The 17,466-nt window shown below is 46.7% G+C and overlaps 1 protein-coding gene across 2 annotated transcripts in view; it reads left to right on the forward strand.

Moving 5' to 3' along the window:
- Positions 1–17,466, forward strand: part of LOC311424452 (uncharacterized protein) — a 184,351-nt gene that overhangs the window by 165,032 nt on the left and 1,853 nt on the right. Inside the window, exons 7-9 of one of the 2 annotated variants that reach the window (XR_014686094.1) lie at positions 14,849–14,913; positions 15,051–15,264; positions 16,283–16,676. The gene's annotated coding sequence lies outside the window, so the exon portion shown is untranslated. Of the gene's footprint in view, positions 1–3,914; positions 4,334–14,848; positions 14,914–15,050; positions 15,265–16,282; positions 16,677–17,466 lie in introns of those variants that run through there. The other variant, XM_084499629.1, reaches the window with a different exon arrangement.

A 17,466-nucleotide genomic window follows, 5' to 3' on the forward strand; every position in this document is an offset into this window, starting at 1 on the left:
ATCTCATAATGTCTTGCCGATTTGCTTGTGTCTTGCTCTGAAATACTGATTGTGAACTGTATGAATATTTATAGTCCTGTGGCTGCTGCGTAGTGTGGAGCTAGCCGTGACTTTTGCAGTGCGAATATTCTGGTGTATCATTTACAGGATATTTTTGTTTCCATGCAAACATTGGCTCAGTTTGGGAACAAATAAAATTCAATTTTCAGTTCAAATAAGTCCTTTATCCAAATTTAGTTAACCATAAATGTACAGTTAATGGGCTGGCTGGTCTTCAGATACTACATTTGCCAGAATAAGAGTGTGCCTCCGATTATGAAATATGTGTATCTTAATCACAGGAACATTGTAAGCCTGCTCCTGAAGAGAAGGCAGGTAATAATAACAGCCCGAGATGATAAAGGACTATTTTAGTCATTAGAGGAGATGTCAGCTGTGTTATCAGCAGGGCAGGGAGCTCCAGGAGTAGGTCATATCTGGAATTATTTATTTGAAGGGTCTGTAACTCAGCAAAATAAGGCAACAAAGCGGCAATCTTGCTTCTGTTCTCAGGCATGCCGTCACAGATACAGAACAGGAGCTTTCCAACCAAAGTCTCCCCTGCCACTTAAAAGCAAGTAATTGTTCATCTGAGGACTAACCCTGATACCTTTTATCTGTCCTCTGAGAAAGGTTGGGGGACCCACCAACACCCCGTGGTGTTGGCCCAAGGGGCTTCCAACGTCCCTCTGATGCCTCTTCCCCAAGGAGGCCTTTGGCTGGCATTGGCAGGAAATTTTTATTTTCCTGGTTTCCCTGGTCTATGAGGAGATGCCATGGGCTTCATCTATCCATGACATGGCCAAATCCAGCTGATGGGAGGGTGATAATTCACCTCTGAGCTGCCTTGGCACTGAATCAGAATGGCAGAGTCTCTATTTGATTTACTCTCTGCATTTTCAATTTTACTTTTTTTTTTTTTTTTTTTTTGCCTCTTCAGGAGATTGCTGATAATGGACTAATTGTATTACTTGTATAAAAAGAACCTCTCAAGCCCCAACACAAGGAGCAGCGTGTCCTAACTGCTGTGCCACACAGGCCTAGGTGCTGCAGGACGGAGCTGAAATGGGGCCAAATAGCCAAAATGGCAACGTGAAAAGGGACTCTCCCCTAACAGGTGGAAACTGAGGCAAACCATCTTCCAGGCCTGACCCTGCAAGCACGCACATGTGTGCTTAATTTTAAGCATGAGTGGTTCCTTAAAGTCTGTGATTTAAAGGATTACTCATGCTTAAAATTAAATACACATGTATGGATACAGGGAACTGGATCTTCAATCTCTCTGTGCCTGAACTGGCCGCTTCTATCTTGGAGGCAACAGCACCTCCTATGCTCATGTAGCTCATTTTATTGTAATTAACAAAATAATCTTATCAGCAATGTCTAGGGGATTGTACAGCACCTAGCACAAAGGACACCTGCAATTATTTGGGACCTCTGCTATACCAATACAGGAAAAGCTGAGTGCTAACCCTGCACTGATTCCATCCTTGTCATCTACCTGCACTTCTAGCATCTTTTTTTTTTTTCTTTTCCTTTTTTTTTAATTATTTTTTAATATTTTTTTAGGATCTGCTCCAGCCAAAGGGCAGAAACTTAGTCTCGCCATGTTTTATTCATCTGCCCTGAAAGAGCTTTACTTTAAAACCCTCCCATTCTGTCACTTCTGTGCTTTTTGTGTAATGTAAGCCATTGCATTGGGTCTGCTTTGAGGCTGGGAATAATGATTCCGTGTGAGATTGACAACAACTTTCTTCTACCAGTTAAGATGTGCTAGCAAGGAGGAGAACATTGGTGCTTGGCAGAAAATAGTACTCCTCTCAGCCCCCAATTATTAAAAATGGGTCTCAATTTGAAGCATGAGGGTTTTATGTTCCCTTTTAAACCCTTGCCTGGCTTAAAACTGCATATTCTTTATCTTTATTCATGTCTAAGCTCTTTTTAAAAATCCTCCTACGTGTCTTCAACAATATCTTGGAATAATGAGTCTAATTATGAAATATTTTTTCTCTCAAAGCTTTTTTTAAAAAAAAATCAAGAAAAGTTTAAAAGTTACAGCCCAACCCCACAATACCTCTGCAGCAAGAGCTCCAAACTCTGCTCTGAGCTGGGTGGTGCGTGATCAGCATCGTCCCCTCAGCACCAGCAGGGCCTTTACAGGAACCAAGGACAGAAAAACTTGAATAAAATCAGCCAGTCGCATTACCTGTGCTACAGGTGCACAGCAGTGCGGGTTCACCATTCCTGGAGATGTGTGCTGAAATGACCACGGCTTGTGTGGCAGGTGTGTGATTGCAGCAAATGAGCATATTGTAATTTTCCCAGCTTCTCAAGTCAGGCAACGGTGTAGGGTTTATCAGCAGGCACCATATCACCAGCATGTCTTCCAAATTACAATGTTCCAGCCTGCCTTATTTAAGCCAAGGAGAGGAGAACTTGTTCTTCTTGCAGCTTTCTCCATCAGCTAGCCTCTTCATCACTGAAATAATGTACCTAGCTCTGAATTTGTCTTCCTCAACTTTACTGTAGATATCAACCTTTTGGGGTAAGGAGAGACTCAGCACCTCCAATATTCCTGGAGGCTTTTCCCCTTTCTGCACCTCTGGGACCACAGACTGCCCTCCCCAAGCAAGGGGGAGAGGATCACAGTAGTTTGGGGTGCAAAAAGGGGATGGGAGAGGACGTGGAGCTGTTCAGAGGGGTCAGGACAGGGAGCTGGACTCAGGCTGGGTGTTTTTTTCTTGGGAGAGAGTCAGGAGCTACGACAGCAGCTGGGACTGGCTCCATCGCCCTGGACCACAGGTTGTGATTTCCACCCTGGGGACAGCAAATGCCATTTCTGCCTTTATCTCTTGGTGAAATGATGCAGAACAAAGCAGCAGCAGCTCAAGCTTGATGTCATCTCTTCCCACCTGACCCAGGCCCTCTATTAGGGCACACGCTTTTTTATTTGTAATGACCCTCTCAATTTCTTTCCAATCTACCTGCAGTGATGGGAGTGGGTCCCAAAATCCATCATTCCCTCTGCTTTAATTATAGAGATGAGGAGGGGCTGGAAAACCTCACGCAATCATCCTGTCTAGGTCTGGAGCTTGAACCGAAGCTCGCAGCCCTCTCCCCCTGCTCCTGCACAGTGGGATGCTGTGAAGCCCAGCGCCGCCGGTAGTGCCTAACAAGCAGAAATCGGCCGTGCTGCAGGCAGCGTTGTGTGGCGAGGGTTTTATGTAACGTGGGAGAATAGGGGAGCCCAGTGTCTGAGGAGGGAAAATTGCTTATTCCATAATGACTGTTCCGCTGCCTAGTACAGAGTGGAATAATTAGGGTTTCTTTTCTCTTTAATTAGAAAATGGCAAACATAGATTAATCAATTACAAATGCCTCTTTATACTGCAGTACACTGCAATTAACATTACTTAAACGTGTTAACAAAGTAGGAGGCCTGTATTTGTAAAGCAACTTCTTACTGCTTTTTCTTTCCCCAGTTTCCCGGCTTGCAACATGTCTGAACCTTTTCCGTTTTCCCTTTCTGCTCTTGCCCCTGTTCCTCCTGCAGAGATTTAAGTCCTAGATGAGATTTTTCAACCATTATATACTGCATAGTGGTAGCGAAACTACTCTTTCAAAAAAAAAAAACAAAAAAAAAACTTTTGGCTGGGCTCAGAGGGCTGGAGGAATTAACCCGAGGGAAGAAGCGGAGTCGGCATATTCACTGGGGTCGCACACTACAATAGCGGAGTAAAAATCCAGGAAATACAATAACTTGATTCATTGCTTGTTTCTCCTGCCGCTGCCAAAAGCGTGATTAAGTCACAAAGAGTTCGATTAGGGACACTTAGCAACAAAACCCCAGCTCCATTGACATGGTCTATTTTCAGAGTACGTCTAGTGCTTGTGCTCGCCACGACGGCCTCGTCCCCGGCCGGCGTTTCGTAGCCTCCACCACCGAACAAAAGTCGCGGAGGACGGAGCAGGATGAGAGCGACGGGAGGGCTGGGGAGAGGAAGAGGCTCGCATTCAAGGCACAAAGCCCGAAGGAGGAGCAGCAGCTCGGGACGGAAGGCAGCGGGGTCTGGTGGCCAGCCTCTTCTTGGCCTCTGCCTCGCAAGCGGAGGCCGTGTCCTGCGCCCGGCCGCTCACCTGGGGCTGAGGCTGGGTGAAGGCTGGGAGAAGCGCCCGTGTCTCCATGCATTGCTGCCATCTATTGGGAGGAAGTGGCTCGCTCTCGCCCTGATTCCCCCGCCGAGCTGTGTTTTGGGACCAGCATGGGATGGCCAGCCCCAGCTGCGGTGAGCGTGTAGGTATTACTGTGCCGCGGCCGCCCTGCGTGGGACCTCCAAGCCTGTGGTGCTTTAGGACGTGTCCCTTCTGCTCATGCTGCTCTGTTTCTATCTATGAGCAGTGAGATAGCCCCAAAACGCCCTTCTGGGCTCCCAAATGTTGCCTTGGGCTCAGGCAGCATGACATTGCTTTGTAATTCTCAGTTTTGTGGCAGAACAGTGGTTTTATGCTGAAATCCATGCAGTGATTGTAGCAAGTATTGGATCTACAGAAAGCCTTCGGAAACAAGGATACTTCAATTTGGATGCTCCGAAAAGTCTGGTCCTTGCACTGGTTCTGCTCTTTTGGATGAATTTTGGAGGTGGGGGAAGCGTGAGGTGAATGGAAAGGACAAACCTGTGGCCTCTGGGGAGGGAGAGCTGCGTGTGGACGTGGTTTACAGCTACAGCAGGCGGCTATCAGGTTTCTGTAGGTGGCTGCCTGCTCCTTTCTTCTCTGCTGTAATTTAAAGACACTTAGCACCTTGGATCGGCCCCAAGATGAAATAGGTAGAGCAGGGGACAGTATCGCTCACACGTTCATCACAACATGAAGCTAATGGAAAAACAGGTTTTGCTGTTAGGTCACGTCTTTGTCTGGGTGAAGAATAAGGCACAGCTCAGTGCTTTCCGCCCTGCCTGGTGGGTGTGATGCAGCGTGTCGTTTTGTCTTGCTGTGAGCCCTCCAGCTCAGGTAGGAAGGGGTGTTTATGGTGAACCAAACCTGAGCATCCCCATCTTGCCATGAGCATCCCCATCCTCTGAGAGGCAGCCCCCAGCCACCCCCCTTAGGCTGGCAACAGGTTGTCCCCTCTCGTACTGCTCTTGGTGATGGCTGGTTGCAAGATGCTGTCGTTTAGGGGGTGATGGGCACCGCATCAAATGAAACAGATGCTCCTTCCCAGCAAAATCTCTCAGGGACTAGCCAAATATAGCAGCAGCGTTCTGCTCTCTTGCAAAGCAGCTCCATTCAAATTCACAGCTGGTGTGTTTCTACCTCCCATGTCGCCACGCAGCCCCTCCGAGCCCCTCTCGCTTCTGCATGGAGGAGATGCACTCAGGTTGCTGCTGTGCCAGCATCCAGGGACTGGAGAGCTCAGCTCCAGCCCAAATTTGTCAAAGGGGAGAGGGCAACGTGTAGCGTGGTGTGTCTGCATCGCTTGGCTCCATTAAGAAGCATCGCATAAAGCAGAAATCATTTCTTGGAGAGCTTGTTGTACCCCACCTGTGTTTTGTCCTTTGTTGGCACGTTTCCGTAAGACCTGAGATAAAAACGAAGAGGGCTTTTATGTTTTGTTTCAAAAACTTCTAGAACTGATTAGGTGAAAAAGGCTCTGGCTTTAATGAGCTACACATGCACTGCTCGGTGGCCTGCCTGCCAAAATCTGCCCTACCCAAGAGGGAGGACACGTGCAGAGAGACCTTTCACGATGCGAGCATCGTCCAGAGAAGGACCTGGACTCTCCAGAGCCTAAAGGCTGGTGGAAATCAGGATCTGCTGTGCTGTGAGCCTGGCCCTTGGGAAGCAGTTGGTTTGCACCCGATGATGAAGCTAAGCATGCACCAAACTACCTGCTGAGCTGGGCTCCAAAGAAAGGATCCCAGTTGGATTCCCATAGTTTTTGTCTCTCTTTTTTTTTTTTTTTTTTTTTTTAAATGAGCTAATATGTGCTAAGTTTGAGATGAGGCTGATTAGGGTGCTCGCTATCAAGTATGTGGTTTCAATTTGGGATGTTGCTGGCCATCCTCCCGGGAACGATGCTTTGAACTGAAGCAGCGGCATGTGGCTTACCACAGCTCTGCTGACACAAGAGTCGCTGAGCCTTTGAGAGCAGAGGCAGGGAGCAGAGCTGCCTCCCTGCTCCTTTCATGCCGTTATGTTGTGCGGAAGCTGGGACCACAGAAACGCTCTGGGTGGGAGGCTGAAGTGCTGCCTCCCCTCCCAGCTATCGGCTGGCTCGGAACAAAAGCGCGTGTGGGAGGGGTTGCATCGTATATGCTCGAGGATGCAAAGGCAAACAGCTTTGTTATAATGTCACCGAAGATGATTTTGGAATTGATAAGGGCGAAGCAGCTGGGGCTTCCAGAGCAATAAGCAGCACTGTCAGGAGGGCGAGGGGGGAAGGAGAGGAGAAGTTGGGATGCCGGAGCGATGTTCCTGTGCTGGCAGAAAGAGGGATGTGGTGGTGAAATAGGGGAGCGGTGGGGATTTGAGGTTCTGGTCATGCCTCTAGGAAGGGATTTTCATCTACAGGTGATCATTCAAGGAGCAAGATGCCTCAGACCTCATCAAGTTCTGGTTATCTCTGTCCATCAGTTTTTCCCTCTGTAAAAAATGGGCAGAAGGTTCCCCTTGAACAAAGTTTATGAACCTTCACAAATTAAATACACTCAACGGTGCTGGGGGGAGAAGAGACACTGTCCTTTTTATTTCTTGTGTTCATGTTTTGCACTCTGTGGTTAAAATGAACTCGTCAGTTTGGCTTGTATTTATTCTCTTAGAAATAAAAAGGCAAACCGAATCAGCACGTGAATGTAAATAGGGCAAAATCAAATTTTATTGCATGTCCAACAGCACCATGTGCTTACCATATCACATAGCTTATGTATGTGTATTTCTCAAAAGCTGCTGTCCATCGTAGTGTTCATTTGTGTAATAACGTAGTTGGAAGTGAGTTATGCTTGGAGAGATTAACTTTGTAGTGATGAGTGCTTCCAATTTCCTGGAAACATGTTCGGTGCAGTAACTCCTGGTTAGGCCTCTTTTTTTTTTTTTTTTTTTTTTTTTAAATAAAAGAAGAAAAAAAAAAAGAAGCCGTTGCAGATAAAATCTCTTGAAGATGCATTTTAAACCTCTGATGTATGAGAAAGGCTGGATCTGACCAACATAAGCTGGGAAATGACGATTGTTTTTTCTGAGCAAGGGCACAGAGGCACTTCGTTGCAGGCATGTTGAACTAAAAATCTGTATGTTTCTTAAGCAGGAATCATTTACTGAAGAAATAACTTGCAACTAACAAACATAAATAGACTCGCACATAGCTTGAGTTCCAGCTTTGTCTTCTTTGTTTACCAGGAATTTGTCAGACAACTGTCTAGGGCTCTAATATAACCCATAGAGACTTCAGGCAGCTACATAATATATTGCAAGAAAAACTTTATGCAAGGCATCTCTTGCCCAGAAATTCACAGCCTGTTCTCGTGCCTCTTGTTTCTACCCGTAACTGTGCTGGAAAACTCACCTTGTTTAACAGATGACAAAACTTTTTGTGTTAAATGCTTTCTGATACTGAATAGGTCGCTCAGAGGATACCTGATGGAGCTCTGGCCGTGCGCTGTCCTGTGCTGTCACCTATTTTCTTCCCCTAAAAATGTGCAGGGTGTGCAGGGAGTACAGCTCCCCTGCATGGCGGTGTCTTGGTGAGTGTAAGCGAGCAGATTTTGTGATATTTAATTCTGCCGAGGACACCTGTGCTCAGCCTGTGCCAGGTCCCGTGGTATCCAGAGGTGTTAAGATGTGTTTTACAGCCGCCGGGCTGCAGCACCCGCTCCACCCACCCAAAAATGATCAATTTTGCTACGACGAGAAGCTTTCTACCATGCAGGTAAAGACCCTGCAGATGAATTTGGGAAGGGAGCAGGGTTGCCTGGATGCCAGGGCTGCTACTGCCTTTGCAGGGAGAAAAGTGCTTAAAAAAAAAAAAAATGTGGCTCTATTCAGCCTTTTTAATGAGGAAGCTGAGGCTGAGCGGCTGCAGGGGGGATGGGAAGGCAAGCACAAGTCTGGCAAATCCTTTGAACAGTTTGGACCAGCGACTGAAATGTATTTAACTGTTAGATATGAAACTCCAGCCTTCCTTCCCCCTCCCTGCCCCCCTTTTCAATTAACAGTTGGTCCCCAGGCTAACAGCCTGCTGATTCACTCACAGCGGCCATACAGCTGATGCTTCATAAAGTCTCTGTGTTAATCTAATCCCTAAATAGCACTGGTCTCCATCACAGCCACGGCGGCGATTTCAGTTCCAAATTGTAATTTTATTCTCGTAGCCTCTGAAAAAAAAAGAAAAAAAAAAAAAAGTCAATAGGTTCCTGGAGGCGTTGCCTGCCCGTCGGACAGCTCGGATGGAAAAGGGCTATTGTAAACCCAATTTAACATGCCCTTCGGTATGGACAGGGCATGACCCAAAGCCTGCTGAAGTCAGGGAGGCTTTCCGAGAGCTTGGAGTGGGCTTTCGGAGCAGGGCTGTCGCAGGCTATTCTCAGTTTCTGTCTATATATTTAGATGGGATTCTGTGCCTGTATTAGGGCCTTCCACTGCTTCTCATAACCAGAGTAGCTGAGCAACTCTGCATTCTTTGCATCCTTGCCCAAATTTGCACTTTTATTCCCGGAAGCCACGCTGAAGTGCAGAGCTGGTGTGAAGGGAATGAGTTTGCAGATTTTGCTGTGTGAGCTGGCTGCCTGGTGGCATTGTACACTAAAATAACCAAAACTCCAGGCTATTTTTAGAACTAGAGCATTCTCAAAAGCTTCCTGCCTTGATTTTTTTTTTCCCCTATTGTTCACTACTTTGGGCTACACTGTTGCTCCAGTAGCCCCAAAAGCATAATTGCCCCAAAGAAGTGATTTTTGGTTTCTGTGACATGGACTTGAGTATGACATCGGTGCACCCACCCCTCTAGTTGTCTGTGAAGGGCTATTAACAGGTTGGTCTTCACCCTGGAGCTTTGGGATGTCTTTGCTACCCTTGATTCAGGCATGGTGAGTATTTCAAAGTGAGACCACAATTCTTGCCTGTGATTTCTGGAAAAGATTTAAGCATTTTTCCCTTATTACTCCATGCTCCTTTTTCTCATATGAAAGCCATGTGGTAATTCAGAGGCTTCAGCATAGCTCTGAAATCCCTCAAAATAATACCTGCAAATACCTGTCAGCCAGCATAAGTTCTCCATAAGGAGAGACAATCTCAGCTGAGAAAGCAGGAGCTTTCTGGTATAAAATTGCTTAAAGCTTTTCAAAGATTTGGCAAACAATTCGGATTAGGTGCTCAGTAGCTATCCAGGGGTCACCATCATCTTATAGACCCCTTGGTAGCTTCCCAGCTAGAGCAATGTGCAACATCAGAGCTTTCACAGAGCTGCCACCAGCTGGGAAGTATGATTACTCTGGTGAAGGACAGGGTGTATTTGGGGAAGAATGGTACTTTCCAGATAAATTGGCCAAAAGGTGGAAGAATGAGGATAAAACTGGTAAAATCTATCCGCTCATTCAGCCCGCCCTTCTGAATAGCACAGGTTGGCTTCCACTTTTCTCAGGCTTTGTCCAGCCATGTCTTAAATATCACAAGAGACCAAGCTTCGGATTACTGGTGTATCATGTCCGGCCAGGTCTTAAATATTTAGATCTCAGTGAGTGGCTGGATGCTGCCATGGTGCACGCGGGGCCTGCAGACACCCACCCAGGTCCCTTAAGTGGGAAGGCAGCTGGCAGGAAGCGGGCCCCTTCCTCAGGGTACAAATAAGTATTTCCTTGAGCACAGGGATTAACAAAGCCTGGTTTCCCACAGATTTGTGTCTTGTGGGCAATTGTTAATTGCGATTGAAGCTTTTCCCACAACTGGGGCATTTGACATCTCCCTTCTCTCCCTTCCCCCTTCTTCCCCCTGGAGTCTCTGGTATCCAGTGTGGGGTGCTCAGATGCTGTAGGATTTGAGTGGAGGGGGTTTTTAGGGTTGTCTTCTAACAACTGTCCTTGCTAGCAAGTTATTTTTCACAAAGCTGGGGTGATGGGGAACTCTGAGGCATTTATGCCTCCATCAGACGCAGCTGAAGGTGCCCAGAGAATTAAAATGATCAGAAATGTGCTCACGCCTATGCATATGCAGTGCGTTTGTGGAAATGTCACCTTGTTAAATCAGGCTAAAATTACCAAGGATGGATTTGAAAATCACAGCAGGCTTCATAAATTCCATTGTTTTTTTTAATTAAGTTAATGGGTTTGGGATTTTTTTTGGAGGGTTGGTTATTTTGGGAGGGGGGGGAGGAGAGGGGGCTTTTTGTTTTACGTAGAGCCCAGTCTTGAAGTTTTGAATGAAAAGCATGCAAGATTAAATTCTGCTAATATTGAAATGAGGATTGTGGCCATTATTATCCTATCCTGGCTCATTTAGTACAGGCAGAGCAGGACCCAAATCCTGATTTTTTTTGTTCTGTGTTCTAGCTGAGACGTTAGCTGCTTGATATCCACCATCCACTTGTGGATCAGGCCTTATAAGTGCCTGTATCAGTTTCCCAACACTTTCAAGGGGATAAAAGAACTCCTTTGTTCTGTTTAGAATTAAAACTCTCAGCTTAGACAGTGGAGTTTCCCAGAAAAAAAAAATGCCTTTAGGTGTTTGTGATTGACAAAGCTGCTGTTCCGTGCTGGCAGATGTCAACCAGGAATCCCTGGCCAAATCTTTCAATGTGCTGGCTGGAGCAAATTCCCACTTCGTATGAGGCCTGTACGATGCATATTCTTAGGGCTGAACACCAGATAAGCGACAATTAGAAAAGACAATCAATTTGTGGCTGCTCTGGTTTTAGTTTCCATCTGATGCAACTGCAATCTGGAAGATGAATCTCAATTTAGGACTACAAAGGGATTGTTCTCTCAGAAGATAACGTGCTGCCGTCCAGGCTGTTATCTCCCGTGCAAATTGATTGTCCCGTTTAGTGATGTCTCTGCTTTCCCATAGCTGGTTTGGAAGGAGCTGCTGAAAAATTGGGGCCATAGGTGTTGGGATTGTGACTGAGAAAGGACCGTTCACAATCCCTTAAAATCCCACCTCTTCTCTCTCCGCCTTTTCACGCACCCTAAATTTCACCTGTTTGCCCTGGCATTGAGTTTTGTGGGGGAGATGGGGATGTTTGAAGCTCTGTCCTGGAAAATCCTCCACCCTCTCCCTTGTGATGAATGGTATGAAAAGGGCAAAAGCCTGTTTTAAAAGCACGGAGCTGCGACCTCTCCTGCATCACTGCGTGCCCCGTTAGGAACTGGGTGGAGGTGAAATTTCCCATGGCCTCCTCCCAGTGAGGGGACAGCCTCAGATCAGCTTTTCCATTGTCACCCCCCTTAGTGTCCTTTATCCTTTTCCCTTTCATTCAGTCTGCTCCCCAGATTGTGGTCTCTTTTAAGACACTTATGTCCCCAGACCTCCCTCCGCTAGCTGCTTTGCTAGCACCTTCTCCAGTCTCTAATCCTAATAAAGGGGCCAAAACAGGTTCTCTGACTAAGCTAAAAAATCAGGTTCTTCGCTGTTCTGCTGCTTACTGCGCTAGCGAGAAAGCTCGGAGCAGCTGTCAGATATTTATGCAAGCCCTTTTCCTCTTCTATTTTAAGTTCAGTTTTGATCAAAAAAGAGGATGGGGGAGAGAAGAAAAAAAAAAAAAAAAAAAAGGAATCAGCTTGGAAGCCACAATACATTATTCAGAGCTCCCTGCTTCTTTTTCCTGCTCGCTGGCAGGAGGTGTGAGCGGCAGGGACAACGCTGCTCGCGCCGTACCTGCTGGAGGAGGTGGCAGGCAAGGGGCTGGAGATGCTGACTTGTTTCTTGACACTACCCAGCCCTTCTCGCCGCCCAAAGTGTGCTGCTGAGTTCATCTGCGTCTCCCCTGGAGGCCAACCCGCAGCGAACTTCAGCCAGACAACACACGCGACTCCTCGCAGCCCTACTCGTTCAGCAACGTGCAGGGTTTAACATCCAAAGCAGCAGATGGGGAGGAGAGCACGCGCCGCGGAGGGCGGCAGGCAGAGCAGGGTTGGGAACAAACTGTTCGAGGCCTGTTGCTGCTTGGATTTAACCTCCTGGCTGAACTGGAAGTCATGCTACGCTCCGGATGCTGCTGGGGTTTTGCATGGCGAGCGGGACTTGGTAGGCAAAGCAGCCCAGCTCATCTCCATGCGGGGTTGGGAGCAAAGAGGAGGATGGTGCTGCCTTGCCCTCGAGTTAGCACAACAAAAATTAAGTGATAAAGCTCCCAAGGGCAACGAAACGCAGTCATTGTGCTTGAATTCTCGGTTGGTGAGGGTATGGGGGATGTCTCTCTTTCCAAGACCATCGCTGAGCTGGGTGTTTCTACCAGAAGCCCTACAAGGAGCACAAGGATCTGTACTGAGGATGTGGAACCTCAGGGAAGACAAGGAAAACTCTCCTGGCTTCCACCTGGGACCAGGACAAGGAGCATCCAGGGGTCTGAGCTTCGACTAGCCCCAGATCCTGGAGGCACAGTGATTCCAAGGGACCTCTGCAGCCCTGAGCTTGCATCGGCTGCAAGTCAGCCTCTGGCATGGGCTCCAGAGCCGTAATCCCCATGGGAGCTTTCCCATTTGCTCCTATATGTTTTGAATTACGCTCTCCTCACTCAGCTCCTCTTATTTAACAAGACACTGTGTTATTTAGGGCTTGGCAATTAATAGTTTTTCCATGAGAATAATTTTTCTAGCTTCTGAAAATCACGGGGAAAGAATGATTCCCATGTTAAATGTTCTTGTCAGTAGAGTAACCAGAATGTTTAATATACTAACTTTAGGATCTGTAACTTGTTACGGTAATAAAAAGAAAAAATACAAAATGACACTCTTGCAAAACAAATTCCAGTAACTATTGGCTAGAAAAGTTTCAAGAGACTTTCTCAAGAGTAAAGTGAGAATGCTGCCATGTCATTCCCTTTATTTCTTTAACAAAAAAAAAAAAAAAAAAAAAAAAAAAAAAGCTGTTGTGCAAATTGAAACGTATATTGCTGGCAGATTCCTGCCTGCCTTATTTCACACCTAGTGCTGAGGACACCCTGCGAGAGGCTGAGCAGGGAATGCTCTTGCCTGCCTGTAAGCAGGGGAAAGATCTTCACAAGGATCCTTCCACAGCACACACGAGAGAAAGAAGAAAAAAAAAAAAAAAAAAAAAAAAAAAGCAAATTCATGATTCATGAAGGCTCTGGCCATAGATCTTGCAAAGAAATGCTTGGCAGCTTTAGAGAATAGCTGGGTTTATTTTAACCTTTAAGAATGACACCAATTTCACAGCTGTTAATGCTATGTGGCTCCTACGCTTTCCAATGCAAATTGCACATGAAGGGCTAATGCATTTTGATGAAGGGGGGGGGGGGAGGCAGAATCTCCATATTAATGTGCCGATATCTTTGTTCTGAAGTGTTTAATTTTATGCTTTAATGAGAGATCCTCTTTCTGGTTAAGGCAAGCCTTTGCAAGAAGCTATTTGGATATTTGCTGGTGTCATCAGGCTCTGGAGCAGGGGGAGGGAAATACTGGCGGCAAGGCTGGGGGGTTGACTCCATGGCAGGCTGGGAGTCCCATGGAGAGCATCCCCAAATTAAGGTCTTGCCCGGAGCCCCTCACTATCAAAATTGGGATTAACACTTGCTGGGGTCAAAAGAACTTTGGGTTTTGGCTCACCCTCCTGCTGAGCTGCTGGCTGTGGGGGGAAGTAGATGTGATGGGTGTCCGACCACTCCAAAATTTGGGGTTTTCCCCCCTCCCTTCCACTGTGCCAGCATCTCTTGAGCTCTGGTTGCTCTGACTTGAGGTGAGCAGCTCTGCTGCTGTGTGCAAAACCTGGCTCTCCGTCTCCATTTGCATCCTCCAAACCCCATTACTCATCTGCATGAGGTGGGGTAACCTGCCAAAGCGTATCGCCACGTGTAAATGCAACTTCCTCGCCTCCGTGGGCCACGTCCCACTTCTGTAACTCCTCTTGGGTAGCTTTAGGGCTTGGACCGGGACTAGCACATCTACCTGCTGGCTGGGAGGATTAAAATAACCCTGGCTCTGAGTTCCAGGTACAAATCCAGTCCAAGCCGGTGATAATCGGTGGTTGGTTAGAGCGGAGTAAAGCTGTCAGCCTGCCACAGCAAAGCCTTCAAAGGGCTGGTTTTACCTTCCACAGAGGGGTTTTTTTTCACCGAGAAGACCGGGGCAAGGCACCACAAATTGAGTGCTGAAAGTTCTTTATGTCTCCGGTACGTGATGCACATTTGGGCTTAATCAAAATCCCATTGAAGCAGGCAGTCAGGATTTAGAGCACGGGATTACAAGTAATGCCGGGTTATTATTAATAATCGCTTTTCGTCATGCGTTGCATTTACAAGATACGGAACAAGCCTAGCAGAAATACACTAAAATACTTAATGCTTTTATTAAAAAAAAAAAAAAATCAAATTGTGCAAAGTGAATAAATCATGTAGTGCAGTAACATGAGAAGACCTTTAACTTGGTCTCATTTATGTCTGCAATTAACTCGAAGGCAGCAGAAGACAATAGCTGCAGCCTTGTGTTGGGCATTAAACAATCGCACCTTAAACAAACAGCGGTCACGACACAATTAAGCCTATCCTGACTTTTTGCATATAAACCGGAGGTATTAAATCCCTTTGTTTAATAGGAAAATTTTGAGCAAGGTTTTTTGTTGGTTTTTTTTTTGTTCTTCTCATTGCCAGGTTTGTGGAGCGAAGGCCAAAGCCTGGAGACGGCTCCAAGTGGCTTTGTTGGGGCAGACACCCAGGTAACTCAAATTGGATCCTGCCTCTTGGAACAAGTTCTGACATCACTTACTTCGGTGCAGCCGGGGTTATTCATTTGGGCTAAGCAAATTAAAAGGTTCTGCTTAGCCTCTCCCTTGCTTTGCTTTTATACTGTCAGTGTAATTGAAGCTACTCCTGGTTTATAACCCCACGCCGGGGAATATCGCATCCAGACAGCGTGTGGTGACGCATCGGAATAATGGCGAATATTGAATTCGGCGGTTATACTAATGTGCACCTGCTGAGGAGCTGGTCCAGCGGGATGTGCACGGGTGGCTGGCGAGCCGTCAAGGCCTCGAGACGGCACGGGTTTCATCCTCGGAAGGCGCTTGGTACATCCCATGCGGTTCGGCGCTCTGCCCCGTGCCGGCCGCGGTCTCGTCTCCGCACGAAGCTCCAAATTGCGGCTCCCTGCATCCAGCCCTGGTGCTCCTTGGCCGAGCCAGCTGCAGCGAGCCGCGAGGAAAGGGTGGGGTGGCTGCGTACGTGTGTGCCAAAGTGTCGGCAAGCCTTTGCCGGGGAGGAGCAGACGTGCGGGGACGACGCGGCGGAGCGTGGCTAACACCCGAGGTGACGCCGTCGCTCACGTCCCTCCGGAGTGCAGCGGATGGAGGGGGTCCCGTGCCGGGGACAGGGGGGGGGGGACAGGGGTTGAGTTACACAATGGCAAACAGGGGGGGCCCTGCCCTGCCAGCAGCTTCCAGGCAGGGAGCAGCTGAGCACGGAGAGGGAGGGTTATTGACTTTGGGTTCCCCTCCTTTATTTCCCTGCTTCACTTCCTCCTCTCTCCCCCCTCTATTTCTTCGCGAGGTTGGGCGAAAATCTTAACACCTTGGGAATAGGCTTGCAGAGGCACAATGGTGTGTGCTGTTCAGTTTAATAGGAGCCCTTGAATGGAAACAGCGAGAAGAGGCTGGTTCACTCAGGGCTAGCAGTGCCTTTTTTTCTTTTAGTCTTTTTTTTTTTTTTTCCCTTTACATGTATCAGCCGGAAAACAAAGGTTTGGGACAGAAACCCTTCTACTTCAGGGCAGCATTTAACCTGACAAGGAGGCTAAGGAGAAAATCCCTCCAGCAGGTTATGCTGAACCTTTAGCAATGAATAGTAGGACCTGCTTTTATTTTATTATTTTATTTTATTTTATTTTATTTTATTTTATTTTATTTTATTTTATTTTATTTTATTTTATTTTATTTTATTTTATTTTATTTTATTTTATTTATCTGGGGGCTTTTTTTCTCTCCTGGTGATATCTCACGGGTCCAGGCCAGCTCTTAACTGAGAACAGGAGGAATGAAGATTTTTAGGGAACATCTTATTCCATAGTGGGTATTCTTCTTGTGCCCCTAGACCTTCTAGCAAGAGTCCTGGAGATGCGACCCTGGAGTAAGAAAACCATCAGTATTTGAGGAGTTTTAGGACTCCTGGGCTGGTTGTTTCTTCTTCCCTTAAAAGCCTGAGTGCAAGAGAGAAGCCAAGCCCCTCTGTCATCACACGGTGAGAGCAGAATGGGAGTTACAGAGGGATTTTTCAGTACTTGTTGCCTTCAATATACAAAATAGCTAATGCAAATACACTCCGGTACAAAAGGACACAAATACCTCGCCTGTAAATGTGCTGGTACAAGTCCGCCGCCAAATTTGACAGCAGCTCCGTGTGGGTTCTCTGCTCTCAAATTCATTTTCCAAATTTCTGAAAGCAGTAATAAAGGTGCTGCCTTCCCGGGGGCTTTGTGGAGACTTGATAACGCTTTTTCTGATACTGTAATGTTTGCACGTGTCCTGAGCCAGTGTATCACACTGTGTGGTAGTGCCTGTTCCCATTACCGACCTGAGCCTCATCTTACAGTTAATCTTCTTTTATTGCAGTTCACAATCAGAACTGGTTGCTTTAAAAAAACCTACAGCAGGTACAAACACTCCAGCTACCATGCATGGCCCTAATAGAGTCAATCAGCCCTGGATTAATGCTAGGAGGAAGAACAGCAAATGTGCTGGAAGGATTTTGGTATCTATAGGAACTACTTGCTACCTTCTAATTTTTCCTTGCACTTGGACTCAGATCAGGATGTATACGTGCTCAGAGGGCCAGGACAACCTGTTTTGTTTTGCAAACGATTTCAGTTCAGATTGAAGCATTCAGAAAGACAAGTAGGAATGTTCACCTTGGGGGGGAAGGGGTGGAGGATTTGGGCTTTGAGTTTGAAATTCAATTTTGTGGAAAATGCAATGCTTCCACTCCAAACAGGACTTAGATAGAATGGTGATTCATCCCCCATTGAAGTCAATGCCAGAGTTGCTTTTGATTTAATCAGAATCAAACCCTATGGGATTATTCTCACTTGCAAACTGGACTGGTCCTATTAAGTAGAGAAACCACAGTGCTTTTGCAGGGCTGTTTTTTTTTTTTTCTTCTTCTTCTTTTTTTTTATTTAATTAAATTGGCTCAGTGTCACAAAACTGAGACGAAACCCGAAACCCTTCTGTTTCAGTGCTTTTTGAGTGTTCTTGGAACATCTGGCACAGCTGTTATTT

Source organism: Aythya ferina, assembly GCF_964211825.1.
Source record: "Aythya ferina genome assembly, chromosome: 27".
Classification (NCBI taxonomy): Eukaryota; Metazoa; Chordata; class Aves; order Anseriformes; family Anatidae; genus Aythya; species Aythya ferina.